The 21791-nt window shown below is 45.3% G+C and overlaps 1 protein-coding gene across 1 annotated transcript in view; it reads right to left on the bottom strand.

Moving 5' to 3' along the window:
- Window positions 1–15484: 15484 nt before the first annotated feature.
- HIF1AN (hypoxia inducible factor 1 subunit alpha inhibitor) overlaps window positions 15485–21791 on the bottom strand; it is a 136095-nt gene continuing 129788 nt past the window's right edge. Inside the window, exon 10 of the transcript XR_003095089.1 lies at window positions 15485–16636. The gene's annotated coding sequence lies outside the window, so the exon portion shown is untranslated. The remainder of the gene's footprint in view (window positions 16637–21791) is intronic.

Here is a 21791-nt window from a genome sequence, read left to right as displayed (position 1 = left end):
GCAGGAATTAACATAGAGGTTCAAGTCCTACCACTGTGATATTGAACAGGGGTGGCTCCTATTAATAAAGACTTTTCCTGGAGGACCCTTATCCCAGATTTGAGGTGCAAGAGTTTGCATCAGGTGTCTGATCCCTGTTAAAGTAAGTAATTTTCAGCAAGCGAAACTGGGGGCGCAGGCCCAGACACTCCAAAGATGGTTATGAGATATAAAATTAAACGGAAATTGACGATATTGGGTCAGTTGTTGGGTTTCATGCAATCCTGTGGTTTAGGATCTCTGGCCTCTATCAGGACACTGCCTGGTGCCCATCCTGGACCAAAACTGGGGTTGAATTCCTATTTCAGGCAGTCCTTAGGTACACTGGGATACAGGCCTGAAATATGGGATGGTTAGTCCCCATGCTTCTAATTTATACCAGCCTAATTACCCTGATGTAAATGTGCTGTGTTTCCAAGCTGTAAGTTACTGATCAAGAGGAAGAGAAATCTCAGGAGTTTACAATTGTGATGCATACGGGTTTTATCATAATCACCACTTGTCTGTTGGGATGATGTTGGCACTGCCCTGGCACTAGTTGGTGATGGGCTTGGCTTGGGTTGCCAAGAATGCAGTGCTGCCTAGCCAACTGCCGATCACTGAACTGGCCATCTCAAGACCCCAGGTGCCAGCTGTACCTGCAAAGGATGGTGATGTCCTCGCGTTAATTTGCCCAGCAATCCAGAATGATGGTCATAGAAAGGTCAAGGCTCACACCTCAGTTTCCAGAAGCACAAGGTGGTTCCTGTCTCTTCTGAGGTCACTGCTCTGTTGTCTAGATAGTTATCTGGCTGCAGGACAAAGTCCTTTTCCTGATCCCCACCCCACACTCAGGCAGGTGAGTGTGACAAATCCTTGGTGCTCACCTCTGAGATGCTAGCACATTTTGAGTCCGATCTGCCAGAACAATTGGAGTCTGATGCATCTCCGTATGGGCCTGGGAGCTCTTGTATCCTACACGATGCCCAGAGGAGAGGAGAAACCAATTGCCTTTGCTTCAAGGACACTAAGCAAAGCATAAAGAAACTGCACAAATTGAATGGGAGGCATTAGGAAATGCCTTCAGAGAGAGCACAAGTTTCATCAGCACTTGTACAGACAAAGATGGATACATCTGACTTCATCCTTGCTTCTCTGTCCTTGGACCTCACCTGGATACTGTAGCTGCTAACCAAATACAAGGTAGCATCCACTGATCCCTGCCCCCACCTGCAATGCCCCTTGCAGGGCAGCTGGCAATAGAAACTGCTTGGCTAGGTAACCTTTGCCATTCAGGCACCCAGAACCTTAAGGAGAAACCAGTATGACAAATGTACAGGCCGAGGCTAACTGCACAGCATGAAGGGTTAGGAACCTGGGCTAGTCTCTAGCTGTGGCCCCTTCCCGTTACTCCAAAAGCATGAGGAGGCTGTAAATTGGCTTAAACAGCCATCAAAAGGGGAAAACACACAACATATTTGCTCTGAGGATTCTCAGTTTACTCGAAGAAAGGTGGACTGGATACATGATGCACAGCACTTACCTTGCAGGAGTTACTGCTGAGGAAGTCAGAGGTATTTTTTACTCAGGCAGAAGTAATTCCAGCATACATATCACAAGACCTCTCTCACTGTCGACCTCACAGTTGGAATAGAGATGGGCTGTAGGGAGGGATAGACAGTGGCTCTCCTGACACTTATTAGTGGACAGGTGCTGTAACGGTTCCTATGTTGAGTGGCCAGTGTGGTAATGTGTCTGCTGCTTACTATAAGGTATGTTTACTGCGGAGTAAAATCCAGGGTAAATTATTCCAGAGTAAATGTCTCAGTATTTGTGCTCTAAGACTTCCTTCCTTCCTTTCAGACAACCAACACATTTGGGGTCAGGAAGGAATTTTATTCCACGATCAGATTGGTATGGGCTGTGGGGGTTTTGTCTTCCTCTATAGTCGGGGGATACAACCCTTTTTCTTGGATCTTTCAGGTATATTTTAAAAACCCTTGCAGAAGCAGGATGTTGGCCACACTGTCCCCCTGCTTTACCTGTGGTAGGGTAAGGTGCTATGCCTTGTGGTTGTGTGACAGGTTCCTGCAGGCTGGAACACAAGTTGTAGCGGGGATGATTTGGAGGGTGACACTAGTTAGCTCCATGTGCATGGAAAATTTTGCAATAGCTGAGTACACACTGCACTTCATAGCTGCAAGAAGTAGCCCTGAGTACACAGCACTTCAAATAAAGATCTAAACATTGTGTCGTCTACAAACACCCAAATTTCTTGCAGTCCAAATGGAGTTCATTTACTAACACACAGAGCTCTGTGCATGAAACACCAGGGTTCAGTGTGTAGTTTTAGCAATAAGTTAGACAAGGATTTGTATGGGATGGTTTGGATAGGGATGGTTCTGCCTTGGGCAGGGGATTGGATTAAATCAGCAGTTTTTAACCAGGGGTACACAGCTCCCTGGGGGGCCATGAGCAGGTTTCATGGAGTCCACCCAGCCCTGTCTAGCATGGGGAGGAGGCACATCAGTCCCCCTGAGTTGAGGTGAGTCCCAAGGAAGGGGCAGGGGTGGGCCCAGCCCACCCAGCCCCACAGCCTCCATCTGGCAGGTGGTGCTGTGGGTGGTCAGGAGAGGCTCTGCACTGGTCAGGTGAGTGGGGCCCTGGGGCACCCCACCTCCTGCATCCAGGGATGTGCAGGTGGGGCTGGGGAGCCAGGCAGTTGTTATGGCACAGGCGGGCCGTGGAGTTTTTATAGCATGCTAGGGGGGCTTCAGGAAGAAAAAGGTTGAGAAGCCCTGGACTGAATTACCTGTAGAGGTCCCTTCCAGCCTGACTTCTCTATGATCCTGTGATTCCTTACACCTCACTGCAGGGAGATTACCAGGGGCATGACCACCACACTGCTATACTCTCATAGTCCTCGGTGGGCTCCCCAGCCCTTAGGGGCTAAAAGCAGCTCCCACAAATTAGCTTACCCCTGAACTGCTGTAGCACATGCCAAGGGACAACTTGTTCTTTATCTAGCACCAGAATGACAAAGGGCTTATACACATGTAATAACCTCCCCTTTGAGCCCTGCATGAACAGAGATCCATGCTCCTAAAGAGACAGTTCTCCTTTATTGTACAGGTTATTTATTTTGGGCAGTAAAATTTCCTAGTCACCTACCTCATACCTCCTATACCAAAACTGAAAACAATGACAAATCAAAAAACAGGAATAGTGATCAGGCCGTAGACAGGGACTCAAGAGACATGGATTCAAATCCCAGCTCTTCTAAAGACTCTTTATATGACCTTGACCAAGTCTCTTCATCTCTCCGTTTCTTGGTTAAACCTCTGTAACACAGAGATAATAATTCTTCCATTCATCTGTGTAAATTTTGTGGGGCAGGGGCTGTCCCTCACCATGTGTTTGTACAGTATCTGGCACAGATGGGGCCTGCCAGCATTACAGCAATGCAAATAACAACTGTGGCATATATTACAATATATAATATAATGGGGTGAGGAGAGAGCGGTGATTTCACCTCTTCAGCTGATGGTAACAGTGACAAATCTCTCATCGTTTTGTTCCTTCCTTACCTGGCACTTTTTCTTCCCTTTAAATGGAGTTTATCATGGTGCAGTGGGCTTTTTTCCAAGTTAATGTCTGTCGGCTCCAATTTGTTCAAACGACCTTCCTAGACTCGGGGGAATTTTAAAAATAAATAAAGAAAGGCCTGCTGGAGTGTTTAGGGAAGATTTTACCTGACAGCCAATGATAGAGACACCTTATAGCCCATGCAGTCGGGGGGGCCTTGGGGAGCGATCCATGGTAAATGGGCTGATTAAAAAAAGATTCTGGGCTCTTGGGGATGCTAGCTGATAGGAAGGGAAGATGGGGGGCTCTGATCATACCCTTGCTTCCAAGCAACCACTTTCACCAGCAGCATAAATGAAAAGGAAGCTGAGAATGCCTACTGCATGTCTGTCTCCCAAAGACCTAAGTACCCCACATCTCCCTCTGGATCCTGACTGTAAGTTGCATAGGGCCAGTCTGTAAGAGAGTTGGGTACAGATTTATGTGTAAGGCCACTGATCTCCCTTTGAAAGTATAAATGAGCTGTTCCTGTTTTTTGATCCAGATGAGAAGAAAGCACTTGGAGAATCTCCTTCAGGTACAAACTTTACCCCAGAAAGTGGGCCTATTGGTTAGGATCTTGGGATGTGATCTAACTTCCATTGAATGGAACAGTTACCACTATAGAAGCTAAATCAGGTACCCTTTTCTTAGCTAGTGTTTTAATGGAGAAGAGCAATGCCATTTTGCATGATGTTGATCATGACCAGACATTTGGATGGAAATGTGCTATCGGTATGCATGTGCTGCTCAGGAGCAGAAGGTGTGTGAGAAAACCCATGGAAAAAGAAGGGAACAGAGATGAGCAAGGACCTGAACACAAATACAAAAGACTCGGAGAAGATCAAAGAAGAGAGAGATTCAGAGGAGTAAAGTTGTCTATAGATCATCACTCAGGGCCAGGCTAAGAGAGGCAGCAGAGTCTAGCACACATGACACTCTGAAGTGGGAAGTGGGAGACCTGGGTGTTGTCCCTGGCTGTGCTACAGACCTGTTGTGCCAGCAGGTAAGTCACTGTGCCTTTGTTTGGACTATAAGTGGTAAGGCATAGCACAGGAATGGTTCCTCTTCCTATATCTGTGCTGTGTCCAGCACAATAGGTCCCTTTGTTTTGCAGGCTAGTGGAATGCAAATAATAACAGCCCCAGCTGAGGGCTCTGGGGAGTCTTCTGTCCCGAACACAGCACAGGCTGCCCTTTCACTGGGGAAAATGCAGTTTCATAAAATGAGATGACAGTAAGAGGGGGAGGGAGAGGGCTCCAATGATACGGAAATAGGAGGAAATTTGGACTAGCTTTTCAAAGTTGCTTGCAGGTAGTTCAATAAAAGGTGTGGTCCCAAGAAGTTCTTGCCTCTCTAATAATGCCAAGCACTCTCTGAGCCTCAGGGCCCAAGGGGAGTCTGAGGACAGCACGCATGAGCTAGTGGTTAGAGCACCAGCTGGGGCTGCAAGGAGGCCTGCTGTGCTACAAACGCCCTGTGTGACCTTGGGCACATCACTTAGGCCATGTCTGCACAGTCTCCTTCCTAACCCTGGGACTGCAGCTGACAATAAGTCCTGCACATTCAGTCTTGCTTGGGTATACCATGGACCAGCCTTCTCTCTGCTGCCCCAAGACCACCAGTGTGTGGCCCTGGGAAACAGATTCAGGGCTGCATGGAGCTGTCTACTCCACCCGCTTCTGATGGGCTTATTTTGTCAGCAGGATTAGGAGAACAGCCATGTGCCTTTTGTCTCTCTGAGCTTTAGTACAATGGGGACAACACTGTCCTATTTCCCTGGCAGGGGACTGAAGCCTATATAGCAGCCATAGTCTGTGGTATCAGGGCCCAGGTCAGTTCTTTAGATAAACAGAGGAATTGCCAGATGGGTCATATCAGGGGGCCATCTAGTATCCTGTCTCTGAACAGTGGTTGGTACCAGCTGCTTCACACAAGACAATGCAGTTCCAGGGCAGTGAGATCTTCCACACCAGCCTTCATCTGTTCAAACACTTTGTTTTTTGTTTTTGTTTTATTTTTTAAATTGTCGTAAGGCCTGAGAGACAACAGGGGCCACACAAGCATAGGAATATATTTAACCCCAAGTAGAGCATATTTTGGCTGAGGCTGTAAATGGAGGCTTGTCTGTTGTGTGTTAATAGAAAAGGTCCCCTTGGCACTTTTACACAACACCCTGGGCTGGGATTTTTAATAATGCGTATGGGAGCGAGATGCCTAATGCCTACAGAGTCAGGGGCCTAATCCCTCTGGGTGCCTTTGAAAGCCTTGTGGTTTATATGATAGTTTGTGTTCATGTTACGAGCCAATGACACAAGTGGTGCACCTCAGGCTAAGTGCCAGGGTACGTGCAGGGGTTCTGCTGTGGTAGTATTGAGGAGCCCTGATCAAAGGCCAACACCGCAATGTGCTAGATGCTGTGCAGTCTTATCATCAAAGAGATGTCTCCTGCCCCAAACAATCAACAGTTTAGTTAACAGACTTGATGGATCCCTCCATTTCAGGCCAGGCCTGCATTTCAGTGTTACTGCAGATGACCTGATGCTGCAAACATTTTTCCCTCATGGGGGACCTCAAAACTTCCCTGCAGGGCCCCTCTGAAATCATAGGAGCTGTGCATGACTATGAGGATCAATCTCCAGTGCGCTTATTGGATTGGGGGCACCATGTTGTTAAAAGTTTAGCATCCTGTCTAAATGGTGTCATCTAAATGTGAGAGATTATTATTTTCTATTAATACCTAGTGTGGTACATACTTAGAGTAGTATACACACAGGCCACCATCAGCCTGCGTGTGTGCATGCACACACATACACACACAGGTGGGCTAGCAATTAGTGGTATATTATTATTATTACTACTGTTATTACTACCCTAGCAACTGAGCACTGAAGCTGCATGCAAACACATACATACCTGGCTCACAGATCACAGTGCCCCAGGGCTCATCACAAGTTGGGAGGAAAATGAATGGAGCTCTGCAGTAGACCTTGCAAGCAGACTGTGTACAGAGGCTGATCATCAGCTTTGACACCTGCTACATTTTGTGCCATCTTCTCAGGATACTGAGACAGGTCCTTTGGATAGGGCAGATCTTATAAACTCCTTCCTCGCATGAGTAAAGTTTTGCTGTAAGTGGTTTGGTGCATAGTGCCTCTGACCCCCTGTGATGGAAGAGCTACGCATATGTATAGATATATTGCTAGAATTGCATTATTATTGCAAAAAGGTTTGAATGCACTCTTTAAAGGCCAGATTTTCACAGTAGTCTGCACACCCAAAATACATTCATAAAACATACTGTCAGATGACCGTGCATGCAAAAGTGACTATGTGCTGCAAATGAATTAGTGTCTTGACTATATGCAATTACCCGGTTGCACCCACATGGACATTTTTGGATGATCAAATAACAAGTCTGTATTTGAACATTTAGCCCTAATAAGGCTTTCTACAGCCCAAAATCCATAGCTTACAAATTTGCTGAAACTTGCATGCTACTGATTTGTGCTACAAAATCTAAGCCTCTTTTTTATTATGATGAAAAAAATGTATCCCCCAGGTTGGTTTTAAAAGAACTTTAAGGAGGTGAGCTGAGCATTAGCTGATGCAGAAATGTCTGCCTGAGCCTGAAGATAGCCTGAAACAGTAGCTCAGAGAAGCATGAGCTGCCCCATGAATCCCAGTGGGTTGACTCTAGAACCTAATGTCAGCAATGTCAGTATGAGTATTCCTGAGTCTGGTGCTGCTCATGATGTTAACAGAAACATTAGGCCAATGTGATTACCCCAGAATCCCAGAGTGCCTTTTACTCAGGGCAAGGGGCCATGATGCCAAACTCTTCTCTACTTAAGAGCCCAAACCTCCAGCTCTCACACCCCACTATCTCCTACAGTGCAGCCATGTGTGCACAGATCAAAATCCTGTAACATTTCATGGTGTCGGGCCAGTGTGAAATAAATAGACTCTCCCATCAAATCCAATAACTCTAGGGATACAGGAATGATTCTATTGTTCATGTTTACATTCAATTCACCTCTCCTGGAACGTAAATCACACTGCAGTGCAGGCTCTGTGCTTCCTCTTACCCAGACTGCAGTGAGCTATATAGTGGGAATAAAGGGAGACACACAGATACCCATGGGACTATCTGTGCCACTCTCCTTGAACAGTGTACCTGCCCTAGCAGGGCCGTCTGTGTATCTCCCCAAATCATAGAGATCAGTATCACATGGCAGTGCTGGTAGCGTCTCACATTAACCTGTACATTCCAGCACTGCAGCAATGACTGGAGTCTTGTATCTCACACAGCACATGTGAGGAGAGTGAAGGATGATTTCTTTGGCATACTGCCAGGAATTCGGAGACATCTTTGCTTTAAAGAAGCCAGAGTCTGGTCTTTGTATTTGTATTTCTCTTTAACAGTAAGGAAAATCTTTGAAACTTAAAGGAGTAAGGCCCAGGTCCTCAAAGGTGTTATTTCCTAGCTCTCAGAGATCCCTGCCTCCTTCAGCACCAAAGCAGTCATGTCTGCCTGAGTCTGCAGACAGCCTGGAAAATTCCCATTCCCATACATGTTCCTTGAACTCAAAGCAGATCGCAGCTGTATCCCAGCCCCAAGGCACCCCTCTCTGTACTCTTGCCTAATCAACATGTGCCACATGCCATGCCCCTATCCCTCCTAATACACAAGGGATAGACTCATCTATCTATCTATCTATCTATCTGAAACAGTCTCTCTCAAGTGTTTAGAATGAAAACAGGAATAACTGCAACAATTTCTCTTTTCCTCTTTCATACCCCTGTGTTTTCTGTCGAGGTGGGTAACCCAAGACAGGGCCATTCCTCCCTTAGGCAGTAGTCAGAGATATTCCTGGTCATTCCCACACATACTCCCCCACATTGGAAGAGGACAGCCCTTTGTGGGGTGGGGGGCAGCAGGCAGTACACGATGAAGGAGATAGCATGGGAAGCCTTGGCATTGAGGACTTTCTCCATCTTCCTCTTGCCTTTCTGTATCCTGCTGGTGAGCTTATCTGGCAGATCAGAGTCCGCTGCCCTTCCTCCCCACCCCCCACCACGGCCCCCCAGCCCGGCAGAGAGAGCAGTCTGGATGGAGAGCGTCTCTCCAGCGTGCCGCACTATGACAGATGATTGACTCGAAACAATATCTAAGGCGATCAGGATAAAGTACCGACCATTTCAAGGCTCAGCAGAATTCAAATTCTAATTAGACTTCTCACCACATTCCAAATAAAAATTGTTCCCCTGATATCCTTTTTGCCTATCAGGTGTCTCTCCCTGATCGCTGGAACAAAACGCATAAAGAAAGTGATTAAAGCCATAACAAAGGCATAAAATTGAAATTATCGCTGGCATCACATCTGGGAGCAGAGTGTGTCACCACACTGCCCCCCCCCCACCCCCAAGCCCTCCCTCCCCAAATACACACACGTGCTGAGCCCCACCATAGTGCTTCCCTCTCATGCAAATGATGGGCTCTGGGGAGCTGCAGGGATGGGAGAAGGTCTCGTTCCAGGTTTGAGGTTGCTCAGCCCCAGTATCCAACTGCCTGCTCCTTAGAAACAAAACCTGGGAAGCATCCTTAACCAGTAAACCCGGCCCATTACTTATCTGCCAATGCACACATCATCTCCCCCTGCTCAGGTCAGAGCTGGGTTCAGTTCTCAGCTGAAGTAAATCAGCAGAGCTACACTGAATGTACACCAGTTGAGGCCCCTGGTACCTACAAATCTAAGCAAAAGACACACGTGTTAGCAAAATACACAAATATGTACATACCTGGAGGAAAATGCATAACCGCAAAGGCATAAACACAAACACGTAAACACAAGGACTGTTTCCCTTATGAACACCCACACAAGCCATTACCCATGGAATACAAAGCCCCACATATACAGACCAGAATTCCCAACATGCACATTTACAAATGCACACATTTTTTACACACCCTGAAGAATTGCTTCTCTACTCATCACACATAGACATAGACGGTGTATCCAGAGAAATCCCCACGTACGCACAAAACACATACAATGAATATAAAATATCCATAACCCACTCAGGGCACACAATCCCACAGCCTTAATTATCTATTCACTACACACGTACACACGCACACACACACGTGCACACACACATGCTGAATCCATACATACAGTGCACTTGTATACCTAAAAACCTGTGTGAGCCCCATTCTGCATACACTCCCAACACATTGATCCCCTGCTCACTATAAACAGGGGAAAAAAGACACGTGCAATGGAATTGCAGCCCCAACACACAATGGGTATGCAGCAAACAGACTGCATATACATAAGACACCCCCCCCCCGCATTAATATTTCCCTGGCCAGAGCATGACATACCTTTGTGACACACCTTTGTATACATTCATCTGCTGTGACTCCCACACTGTCCTCAGGAGGCATGTCTCAGAACACGCATACACGTGCATACAGAAACACAGACACATGTATGCGACATACAGGTCACTCTGTCCCAACACAGGTTAATATGCTCCAGACAGGAAAATGCACTGTTTGAGAATAGAGCATTGTGGGGCTTCCCCCCTTGCCCTCTCATGCTGCTTTTACATAAATGCAACTCTGTTGACTTCAATGGTCTTACTCCTGATTTACACCAGTGTAAGAAAGAGCAGAATGCATCGTGTTATGCCTGGCACTCAGGGCTGCATGACGGACACACCCATGCCATTTATCACTACCAGTGCCAAAACCAATCTTTGGGTGCTTTATGCTGCCTGTGCCCTTTTCCCCTTTTTTTGGATTCCTGCCTTGAACCATATCCGTTCAGGATACCTCACGGATGGTCCATTTCATTTTTCAGCAGTATGAAGCACCACTCGAGAAGAGAGTTAAATAAAGAGAGAAAGAGAGAGAGAAAAAGAGAAAGGGACTAAAGCGATATAAAATTAAAAGGTAAAAAGCAAGAACGCAAATGGGAGCGAGCTCTTTCAGCTTTCACATTATTAATGACTCTTCAAAAAATCGGCGAGTTTTCCAATCTTCTCCGAGAAGCGCTTGAAGGAGCTCACAGATGAAACTGACCTTCAAAATGTTCTTTGGTCTTTAGTTAAGAAATTCGCTCGCCATTATGGCATCATTAGGGAAACAAGGATAAAATTACTCCATGGTTAATGACCTATAGTATCTCCCCACCAAAATTTGTTTCAGATCTAATAAAACTGTGCTTAACACACTCGGATGAGTTATGAGGACTGTTCTGCAGGGTATTAAAATGTGGAAAATAGATTTTCCGAAGCTGGGGGGACTGGACTTTTCGAATCAGATAGCAGAATGGAATTTTCTGGGCAATAAATTCTTCCATGTCTCAATTTCATCTCGCTCTTGCTCTCTCTCGCTCTCTCTCTCTCTCTCGTTCACTCTCTCCCTGAAATGCTAAAGCAACATGGAAATCTTTAAAGTGCAGAAGCTTATATAAACTTTGCAAAAAAAAGCCAGGACCCCCTCCTTTTTCTGCTTTTTGTCTTCCAGATGGGAAGAAGGTGCAGCACCTGGAGGAGAGATTGGTGATATTTACTGAGTTGATTCAGCTGTGAGGCCTTTTAGTGTTGAAATTGGATTTTGCATTAGTCCAGCATGCTGTCAGAATTAACTCACTGAAGCTGCCATGTTGGCTGGGGACAAGGGAGAGAGGATGTTGGGGTTATTCACAGAGGATGTGTGTCCATGCCAGGAACTCAACCCATCTTCATGACTCTCACACAAGAGTGTGCTGGACAAATGCAGGGGACTGCTTGTGACCTCTCATGCATGCTGGTGCAACTGGACACCCATTGCCATGCTTTTTTAAAAAAAGGCAGGCTCAGGCATGTGTTGACTGGAAAAGGGTTTCATGCAACAGTATATGCCTGCACATGTGTTCATCCCATGGAGATGTGCCTGTATGAATTTGCAGACAGGCATCACACAAATCTTTGTATGCCTCGCAAATAAAATACACATCTCTTCATGCAGGTGGGTCACCCAAAGCCCGTGGAGGGGCAGTTAGGGGTAGCGCATGAGCCCAGTCTAATCTGTCGTTGCCTGAAGCAGGAGCCAGGGACTCCAGTGGTGCTTTTAGGTTAGTGAGGGCTAGTTACTGCCGCTGAGAGAGGTGGCTTGCGAGGTAATGGCATTTTGCTCTCTTTAAACTTTAATCTTTCCTATTAATTCCCTGCAACTGGAGAATGTATGAGAGTTAATGTTCCATGAACGTGTTTCTCAGCCGACAGTCTCTTCGAGCTAATTACCTTCAGGTGCTAAATGGAGGGAAATTGCAATCCATTTGGATGTGAAAAAATTTCGCCTTTCCAATCCCCTGTGAAACATTCTTTTTCCTGAGTGTTGCAGAAAGAATGCACTTGCTTTTTTTTTAATGTTTTCCTCCCCCCCACCCAGCTCCCCCTCACATCCCGATACCAACCCTTCTTCTCTCAAAGACTCCGAGTTCTTCAGGACTCCATGGAAGTCAGCAGAGGGAAGAGGCATCTTCCATGCACTCAGGTGGGACAGCATGCCAGCCGGAAGAAGGGGAGGGAAAAAAATATATATGTGAGCTCCCAATGCATGGCAAAATATGGAGGAGCAAACAGCATCAGAGATGACAAGAGCCTTTCTTTGGAGGCCTGAAGTTAAAGTGTATTTACACGCTTAATAACACGCTTATTACAGCCATTTCCCAGTTGTTGAGTTTTGAATACAGAGATAATAGAATTTTACAAGCTACATAAAGCCATTATTCTTTTGGATGCTAAGCTGGGGAAGGAGTGGGGTATGACCCACTGAGAACAGAGGAAAAGGGATCCCAGTTGCACATCAGATTCAGGGAGCTTTCCACACATGTGCAGATAGGGCCTGAACATAGATGGCTTCATAGGCTACAGATGTATGGATCAACTTGAAACTCTCAGCCATTCGGAGCACCCAAGCCTTGTGCTGAAATCTGGGAGTTGGGCTATCCCATATAGAGTCACATTGTCCACCAGCAAGTCTCAGGTCTTCTGTGTCTGGTGGCCAGGACTCTCAGGTGGAAATGAGCATTTGATAGTTTGCGTAGCCTTTGTGACTGGAAGGCTGTGGAAATGCATAGTTCATTGATCATCCAATGGCTCTGTATAGCCTAATCCAAAAATACACCCCACTGAAATGGATGGAAGGAAAGGACCACATTCACTCGTGTGAGATTTGGGCCAGAGTCATAGCTGATATCCTTGTCATCTAATCTACCCTACTGTCTGTGGTCTTTAACATGCACCTTTTGCTGGGGCATAGGGGCTTAGCAGCTAAGGGGCCTTGCTGTTGTTCCAGGAGACATGAGTTTTCACCTTGCTTTCAGTTTGTGCCAAAGGCCACCCCCCCTTACACACCCCAAACCCAGTAGTAAATGGGTATCTGATCATTGAGGCAGGGGAGGTGATGGTGGCCATCACCCCCCTTGGGCACTTGGTGAGCCATAACCACACTAACCTGATGAGCTGTTAGGCTTGCTATGTAATCTGGGTGTCTTTCACTACCTCATCTCAGAATTAAATACATCTATCCATCCAAAGCAGCAGTGAAAACTGGAGAGATGTTTCTCATGATAATGTGGATACACTCCAGCTGGGAGTGGTGCAGCTCAAGAAAATCCTTGGAGCTCTGTTGAGCAAGGAGGACATTCTTGCAAGATCATTCAAATGCCTCATTTTTATGACTGCTCACAGTCCAGCTGTCACTGAATCAAAAGAGAATCCTACATTTTATGTATGTAGATTTCAATTTAAAAGGTTTAGAAATCTTCAGGCATTAAAAGATGTGCTGAATTCTTCCAACCATTCTGAATGAAGGTTCCTCTGAGCTTGGCTGCTTGATATTGCATCCCTGTGACTCCCTGAACAGACACCTCAGCACTCACATGGGTGTTGGAAATGTTTCAATGGATGCTGTCCTGCCTTTGAGTGATTTTAGAAGGTTCATTGGGTCACCTTTAGGTCTCCTTTGTACATACAGATATCAGCTCATGAGGTGAACTGGAGCAAGCATGTGATGTCAGTTTACAGTATAGATGCTACAGAGGTGGTGACAGGGCCTGATCCAACATGCCCTGGGGACCCTTGAGCCTACCCAGGGAGTTGGATTGAAACCTGCTTCATAGCTACCAGAATAGTTTTATGTGATGTGACATGGGCTACATGAGAAGGATGGGGCTTCCTGGGATTTCAAAAGGCTACCCTCCAGAAGCATAGACAAGTGTCTTTATTTGCAAAGTGCATTCATGATCTTAAAGTAAAATTCTTCTTTTTAGAAAAATATCTCCAGGTCAGTTACATTTGCAGCTAGAAAAGAGTCATTCCAAGGGTCATTGCTTCACGCTTCCAGCTCTCTCCTTTCAGTATGTATGCAATAGTATGTGGTCACCTCACCATCTCCAAACCATGTATACTCCCAACACCCCTGGGAAGTAGGGCAGTGATTATTGTCACTGAATAGATAGGGAATGTTGGCTCAAAGAAGCTAAGTGACTTGTCCAATGTTACACTGGAAATCTCTAGTAGAGCAAAGAATTAAACTAGGCTTCTCTCATGTTATGTACTGGCACTGTGACAACTGGCCCATTCTTCCCTGTTTGAATTCCTTTACCCTTCTGTATATTTATCTATCTACCCATGCACCAATAAAGATTTCTGTCCCACAACCCTCTCATCAATCTATCTATACATTCATTCACTTAACCATATGTCTTACCCCTCCATCTAAGTAGCCATTCAGAAATGGGCCTGCCCATTCATCATTCCATCATTTCATCAGTTGGCTCATGAGTTTTCATGAACATTTCCATTTAATCAAAAAAGCAAATTTTTGTTAAAAATGGTGATGAAAACAATCACACCAGCTGTACAAGGAGGCTTTTGCTTTAAGCATAATCATACCTATGCCAGTACTACTAAACCTAATGCTGTTGCTGTTATTTCCAAAGTATCAGCGCCTCCAGTCTACATCCAGTACTTATCCAGTCGGCAAATGCTCTTCCAAATTAATACATTAGAAACATATGCAATAAGAGAATATATTTCCTTCCACCAGGTGCAAACCTTGGGCCAAATATCCACCTGGTGTATAACAGCATAGGTTTACCGGTAAGTGGAGATAATTTGTACCAGCTGAGGTTTGATCCCTGAAGTTGCTTGTACACAGAATCATCAGGTAGCATGAAAACAGCCCAGAGTTAATGGCTTTATCCAGTGTTGTGTAAAATGCACACGAGCTAACCTTGTCTCTTACCAGCTCTACCTGGGCTGAATTTCACCCATGGCGCTGAAAAAGCACTGTGAGCAGGAGACCTTTATCTCCAGCATACCTGGCCACAGCACTCAACAGTAGCCACTCAGGCTGGAAAAAGGACTTGGGTGAAACACCCCTTTGAACATTGCTTTTCTCTCTTCCTACTTTTTTCCACTCACTCTTTCTCCCTTTCAATATGTTCTTCCTTTTTTAGTCTCTGTCATGTCTTTACACACATCCTTTTTCTCATTTTTTTCGGCTCTTCTGTCTCTCTCTTGCCATTTACTTTATTCTCTCCTCTTTTCTCTCTCATTTTTTAACTATTGTAACACTTCTTTATCTTCAACTGTTCTCCATTCCCTTGTTTTTCTCCCCATCTGGCATGTTCTCTACTTCACCCCTTTCCAACATGAAACAGGACAAAATGTTTAGAAGAACAGCAAAGCCTTCAAAGGTCACCGCAGGGTTAACAGGTGCCTCTCATGACAAAAGACAGCTTCACGATGAACGCTATGAATCATTTAAAGGCCACTTTTAATAGGTGAACATGGGCAGGTATGTCAGCTGCTGTCCAAAGCTACAGAATCTCATGACCGTGTCTTATATCTACTTAGTATACCTGCATCTGGAGGACACATTGTAGTCGAAACAAGCACCTACATGGAGCCAAGGTTTCGGTTTGAATTAATCTGTAATTTTCGATCTCTTTTTATCAATATTTTGATAGAAAATACAGTTTCTGTACAATCAAAATACTCCAAAGGGCAATTTCAACGTTGCTCAATTTTTTTTCAGTTTCTTTAATGGAAAATTGAAACATTCGAAATATCTGGGCATTTTTTTTAGGACAGTGGTTATTTTCCTTTTGCTTCAATTCATTCTTGCTCGTTACAATGGGATGGATTATTTCTCCATTTGACTAGATATTAACTTTTTTACTTTTCATATTCCTTCCTTTTCAAGAACTGAGGAAGTTTGGAAAAGTAGTAGAGATTTTCAAAAGTTGGGTGGGTAAAAAAGAAAAGTGGGCAAACAAAAAAGAAAATCGGAAATGCCAAAACATTTTCATTCATGTATACATGTATATAAACATGTGCTTGCATGGCAGTATGGAGAATGTGTATTCATGCTTGTGTGTGTCTGTAATTGGGGCTAGTATGCATACAGCTGTTTTGTAGCACTAAGTATATTTAGAAATCCTGATAGTTATATCAATGTAAACGGTTCCCCTGTGTGAAGGCAGTTATATTAGTACATAGGCACCTCATACCTAGTGAAAATTGCTGCCTTCCGGTAGTGAGCAAGCTATAATACTATAAGCCCTGCTTCTACAGTTAAGAGTGCATCCCCCCCCACCCCCAATGAGGGGATAGTATTGCTTTAACTATGCCAGTACTACTATAACAGTAAAACCTTTGTGTGTGGACAAGGCCTAAATGAGATACATCTCTGACCTGGTGACCCAACCACGTACCACTCACACGCCTCTTCTCTGTCTCACAATGGCCTCCTCACTATTGTTCTCCATTCTCTATATCCATGGGGGTTTTTCAGCTTTCTCTCTCTAGCAGTCCAAATGTGTTCTGATTTTGCAGATGGACTCCTCTTCCATTTGTTAGCTTCTTTCACAAATGGACGCTGTGTTCTCTCAGTCAGAAGCTTCAGCATTCAATATGAGTGGAGGGGAGGCTGTGGGTGAAAAGAAATAGGTTTGGGGACCACCCAAGGGAAATCTTGACACTATATCTAGGGTGCTTCTAGCAGTGAGGTATGATCACTGAGCCACCTTGATAGTTACTAGTTGGCCATAAAGGGGAAGAAAGAGGAAGTCAGTCAGGTAAGATCAAACATATGCAATTTAGGGATAGACTTTCTTACAATGGTGACAGGTGATCGTCAAGCTGTTAGTTTTTAGGTGAATAGCTTGAGCTACCTGAAAAATGTGAGTTTCAGTGTCAAGTGTTCAACATTTTTGGGAAATCGAGATCTTTAAGGCAAGGTGTCTTCACCCAAAATACAAGGTATGCAAACGCATTCATCATATTTGGAAATCCTGGCTGCTGTCTTTGCCCAGCAATTCTTTTTAACATAAGGGATAAACATGGATTGTATGGTGCATAAAAGAAGATACAGTCTAAGTAAGGAAAGAATTGCATGTCGTGGGAGAAATCTGCTCCTGGGGAGATCTGCAAGGAATGAAAAGATGGTGTCCAACCAAGAGCAGGGTAAAATTCAACTTTAGATTTGAACTCAGATTCATGACGAACTCCTAGTGCTACCGAGCTGCTATTCAGCCTTGGGTCAGACCTGTGCCACTTTCCTATTCCTACCCATTGCTTGTCTTGCCTGCTTAGACTGGAAGTTCTTTGGAGCAGAAACTGTATCCCATTATGGGTATGTCTGTACTGCTTTCCTGGCAGTCTTGAGCCTGCTGCCAAGAAGCAATGCCTCATCCACCTGCTTCTACTCCACATACACCAAACCCAGACAGAGATCTTAAGAGTGGCACAGAGAAGTGCCCTCAGCATAACTTATTTTGGGGCTTGACATGTGCAGGGAAAGTGGGCTAGGCATACTTCTTAGGAGCAGTTTGAGAGCACCAGGAAAGCAGTATAGACTACCATATGTGCTTATACAGCACCTAGCACAGTAGGGCTTCAGATCTGCTTAGGGCCCCTGTATGCTATTGCAATGCACATAATGAGTAATATTATGGTTATGTTATTTAAAATATTCATTTTATACAGTTTCACAGTTAACTTTATTGTGATTTCCTAGTGGCAAGATACATTCTGCTCCTTAACTGCCATTCACTGAATGATATGACTACTCAGTACCAGTGTTCTGATAGGACTCTCATCCTAGGATCTCAGAGAGATTTACAGACATCCATTAATTAATCACTTACAACACCCCTGTGAGATAGGCAAGTGTTGCAATACCAATTTCGCAGATGGATTCAGTGAGGCAAAGAGAGGTTAAGTGACTTGCCCAAGGTCATACAACAAGTTGGTGACATAGTTCAAGCATTCTGACTCCCAGTCTCCCGTGCTAAATGTGAGAAGATGCTGCTTCCCAAGATACTTTCAAAGGGCCAGGAGTCAATCTGCTGTAATTACTGGGGTTATGAAATCTGCCTCCATGCAAAGGACTACGCACCACTTCATCCTCAGGTCTTCTGTGGTCTGGGGCTATTTCCCAGCACTGGGGTGAATTTAATCATTATAGCCTACATATAAATCTGAGAGAGACTTGCTTTGAATGGAGGTTCATACGTGACATACTAAACCCAGAACAAATCTACTGGGTCAGATTCAACGGTGGGGTAAGTCCAATGACTTCTAGTGTGTTACATGCAGCCAAGGAGGAGCTTGGCTGCATGTTTTTTTAACAGTTATCACAAACACAATCTCTGCCTGATGAACAGAATATCAGATGATATCAGCATTGTGCTCTCCTCAATCAGTCTGTGATGTAATGATTTTGATCCCAGAGTAAGAATTGCTGCTATGTTGATTCCAGTGCAGTTCTGTCTGACGGGCCTGGGACCTGGAATTTCCCAGGTGTCCCAGTTCTCTTTAGTACCAGCCTAAACACTAAGCTGAGTGACATCTAGGATCGGTTCAAGCATCAGGTGATTTGCTCATTAATTTCATATATAAATCATGTTCCTGCTTTTAAAATGGCAAGGATAATAAAACACACAGTAAAAGGGCCGAGAGGGAGAGAGAGAGAGAGGGAAAATGTTTGTGGAGACAACGTTAGGGGAATAAAATAAAATAAAAATAATTTGAAAAATTATAGAGTGGGGATATAACAACCTACTTACAAGTGTCATCATCAGGGGCTGAACCTTAGATTTTCAGTCCCATAGCACAGCTTCTTCTAGAGCTGAGGTGGCTCCGCTAGGTGATAGCAAACTGCTATGTAAACTGTACAGAACCACTCAATCTATGGCTGAAATGCAGCGGTTGGGGGGCAGGGAGCTCAGCATCTGTTTAATAGTACACGGCACCACCACACGACATTTTAGTGTCCTGATGCAGTGAAGCCCTTGAGCGTATGCTGAACTTTAAGCAGTTGCTTAAATTCACCTCTGTTCAGCAAAGCTCTCTGGTTTGTTTGACAGCACAGGTAGGGGCTATTTGAAAAGATGAGTCCTTCTCCAAAAACTGAAAGTGATGTCGGTTCTTGTGTTGCTGGCAGGAAACATTTAAATGTAAAAAAGCCCTAAACCCAGCTATTAATGAATCTTGACAACAACAATAATATAATCACCATCATCATATCCCATTGATTTTGTGTTTTGCAAATATCTTTATAAGAGTGAAAATAGAAGTGAAAATTAATTAATAAGGCAGCACCAGTTTGCTTGTTTGTTTGCTTTAATAGCAAGCATCTTTAACACAAACTGTGTTGCCTCACCAAGCTGAATACTAGATAATAGGCAAGGGGGACTGAGAGGATGACTACACTGTAGTGGCAGGGTACTCCATCACACTGCTCCGGCAGTAAGCCCTGCCCACTTGCTCCACACGCATCAATCCACATCAGTCCTGGAAATTAGGTGGTGACCAGGGCCCGAGCACTCTGCTGGCATGGTGTAACAGGCAAAATGTCCTAAAGGGCGGAGGCAGCCCAGCATGGCTACAACCTATACCCCCAAAGGGCTGAGAACTCACAGCCAGAGCCAGTCTTCAACAGACAGCAGCAGCCTGGGAGGGATACCTGGTTGCTAAAATCTTTTGAACCTGACTATAGACATCTCAAAAAGAACAGCTAGGAGCCAAACTATGGCAAAATTTGGTGCGCCAAAAAATCTGGCTCCAACTGCTTTAGCAACATCTTTTGGAGATGTGGCCCTCAGAGGCCTAAGTGAAGGAGAAAACAGGTTTAGAGAAGGCAATTAATAGAAGAGAGGGCAGCAGAGAGAAGAAAAAGTAGGGAGGTCCAGAAAGACCACTCCAGATGGCAAGAGTTGTAGTGAAGGAAGTTTCCGTGCAAGAAGTGGCAAGAGGGACATGCAGGAGGCTGATGTGAGACAAGATGGAAGCAGCAGAGAATGGAAGGGGGCTGGGGGGAGAGAGAGAGAGAGAAAGAGGTAAGGTGCATGAGAGGACATTAAGGAAGTCCATGGGTTGGTTGGCAAATACATGAGGCCTGTTTGGGATGGATGGTGAGACAGAAGGGGATCTAGTGGTATTTCTGGAAAGCAAAGCCTGGCATTGCTGTGCATCCATTTCCTTGTGGGCCCTGTTTTGGATGCTCTCCCATTACTAATATATTGTCCAGAGGCCTCCTAAGCTCTGCTCCACTTTGGCTTTGCTTTGTGGATGGAGCCTCAGCTTCAAAGCAGAGTTTCTCTCTGCTCCACTGATAGCATCAGATCAAAACCTCCTTGCAACCTTGCAGCAGCGGCTCAGGGCCCAGGATGGGTGCTGGGAATTCCTGGGAATAAATTGAGCTGGAGGAAAACTGCAGGGAGGAAGTTTGCATGCCATGAAGATGTCTCCAAACTTTGGCAGGTGAGTTTGAGTTGTAAGTGGAAGCACCAGACCAGCAACGCAAAGGGTTGCCCGCTGATCAGGAGATTGCGTTCCCACACAAGAAAGGAAGGTGTTTCCTCTCAGTTCTGTGTGCGCCTCCCTTCAGACACACCACTCCTCTCTGCATCAGCAAAGCAGGCCGGAGGCTGCCATCACAGTCCTTGCCAAAGGCTTTCTCCTCGCCAGCTGGCAGGGGGACCGATGGGCAGAGGTGACTGCCTCGTTCCTGAGACGGAACGGCTAAATGTGACACCTCTGCAAACACATAGGACACTGGTTCCAGTTCCCTTATCCAGGATAGTCAGGGAGTTGTTGCTGTCAGACAGAAGCTGGCGCTGTTGGTTAGAGCTTCCTATGAACTGCAGGTCGCAAAGCAGAGCAAACAAATACAAGCATTGTTTACAATGCTTTAGGGCCAGATCCTCAGCTGGTATAAATCAGTGTTGCTCCATTAGCTACAATGCAGTTCCACTGATGCACACCAAGTAAGAATCTGGCCTCTGAGCTATTCTTTCTTGTCTGAGACAAGGGCTACATTTTGCATGGCAAGGAAAGGTGATATCTCCTCGGGGGACAGGTAAGACATAGGTGTACAGCTTGTTGTAATCTTAGGCTGAAGGACAGAAAGTGATTGGGGATTTGCTGGGGATTTGCAGAATCAGTTGGATTTTAGACCCTGGACATACGGACATCATAGTGTAGGCAGACCTTGAGTGGCAGAGAAGAGGCCCCATCCATCTTGTACTGCTAGAACATCTTTCATCCCAAAGCACAGGTCACATTTTTGAAAGCTTTATTCAGATTTTCCTCGGTTCTTGCTCAGGCAAAACTCCCACTGAAATGAACCACGGGATTGCAACTGGCCTTCTCCTTTCAGGATACTCCAGACTGAAAGATGATGAGAAGGGGAGAGGCTGCTTCCTATAGGAATGGTGATGGTGAGAGTCCTCTGAATGTGTGGTGCCAGCAATGGAGAGCTATGGTTTACACTGTTAGCAGGTGAAGACCCAGTTTTCTGCATGGATTCTCCTGTCTCTTGGACTTGGTGTTTTGCTAAAAATGGGGTTTTCTTTTGGCTCTGAGGATTGAAATAAAGAAAAAAGTCCAATTGCCTTGTGTATGTACTGCCACCTTCCTCTGCCTGCGACAGACAGTTCAGGCTGCAAACACGCTGTGCTGCCGTGTGTGCGCGCGCGCGCGCCGCTCTGTACAATTCCTGCTTCCTTGCCAAAACATCTCCTGCTGTTTATTTATTTATTTCTCTCTGATAACGGAGGGGATCGCGTTTCCGGAAGAGC

The sequence above is a fragment of the Alligator sinensis genome, unplaced genomic scaffold (genome assembly GCF_000455745.1).
Source record: "Alligator sinensis unplaced genomic scaffold, ASM45574v1 scaffold264_1, whole genome shotgun sequence".
In the NCBI taxonomy this organism is placed as follows: domain Eukaryota; kingdom Metazoa; phylum Chordata; order Crocodylia; family Alligatoridae; genus Alligator; species Alligator sinensis.
The sequence above is the reverse complement of the archived record's forward strand: the minus strand, read 5'-3'. Positions and strand labels throughout refer to the sequence as shown.